This window comes from Centroberyx gerrardi, chromosome 4 (assembly GCF_048128805.1).
Source record: "Centroberyx gerrardi isolate f3 chromosome 4, fCenGer3.hap1.cur.20231027, whole genome shotgun sequence".
Classification (NCBI taxonomy): domain Eukaryota; kingdom Metazoa; phylum Chordata; class Actinopteri; order Beryciformes; family Berycidae; genus Centroberyx; species Centroberyx gerrardi.
The window spans coordinates 34,619,825-34,620,516 of NC_136000.1; positions in this window are offsets into that span (position 1 = coordinate 34,619,825).

Here is a 692-nt window from a genome sequence, read left to right on the forward strand (position 1 = left end):
TTTGAGTAATGCATCAGTATGCAATGTTCTCAGGTCGTTTTCACATTGTGAGGGTTAACGTTAACGGATAATTTCCTCGTTTAAAACAGGTAATTTAGCTGTAATACATAGCCTACACATGTAACTGGTTGGATTAAAGTGTTAAAACGATTTTCACTTGTTTAAAACAAATGTAAGTTAACAGTATATTACTAGCTCAACTAAAGTTAAGCTAAAATTAGCAAGCAAGTTTTCCTATGTTTCAGCAATTATGGCAATAACTGGATTTTTGTTTATTTCATTGAAACGTGTTGCGAAATAAAAGTGCTTTACAGTTTGGTAAAGTCTTAAACTGATCAGTGTTGATTCTTGTTTTTACAGCTAATTCTAATTAATATAGTTAATTAATTAATTTCTTAGTTGTTTCTCATATTTCTCAAATATGGCTCAAAGCTCATGCTACCTTCTCATATATAGCTTCAGTTGGACATTTAAGAGAAATAAATCAGACAAGGAGGAGACATTGGACATACAATGATAATAATAATACATTAGACTTGTATAGCGCTTTTCTAGGTACTTAAAGACGCTTCACATACAGGGTAAAATCATTTAATAGAAAATGTATAATAATAAAAAGAAATAAAAGACAAGAATAAAAGTAGGTAGTTAAAAACTAGAGGAATCGAGAGATGGAGGGAAGGGAGAGGAGG